Source organism: Bombina bombina, chromosome 3 (assembly GCF_027579735.1).
Source record: "Bombina bombina isolate aBomBom1 chromosome 3, aBomBom1.pri, whole genome shotgun sequence".
NCBI classification, from domain to species: domain Eukaryota; kingdom Metazoa; phylum Chordata; class Amphibia; order Anura; family Bombinatoridae; genus Bombina; species Bombina bombina.
The window spans coordinates 664,185,469-664,185,811 of record NC_069501.1 but is presented as its reverse complement, the minus strand read 5'-3'; positions in this window follow the sequence as shown (position 1 = coordinate 664,185,811).

The following is a 343-nucleotide window of genomic DNA, read 5'->3' as shown; positions in this document are numbered from 1 at the left end:
GAGTCGGCGGTGTTAGGGACAGCAGATTAGGGGTTAATAAAATGTAACTAGGGTTTGTGATGCGGGAGTGCGGCGGTTTAGGGGTTAATATATTTATTACAGTGGCGGCAAGGTCCGGTCGGCAGATTAGGGGTTAAAAAATGTATTTAAGTGTTTGCGATGTGCGGGGGGGGCCTCAGTTTAGGGGTTAATAGGTAGTTTATGGGTGTTAGTGTACTTTCTATCACTTTAGTTAAGAGTTTTATGTTACGGCGTTATCCCATAAAACTCTTAACTACTGACTTTTAAATGCGGTATCAGTCTTGACAGGAGAGGCTGTACCGCTCACTTTTTCCAAGACTCG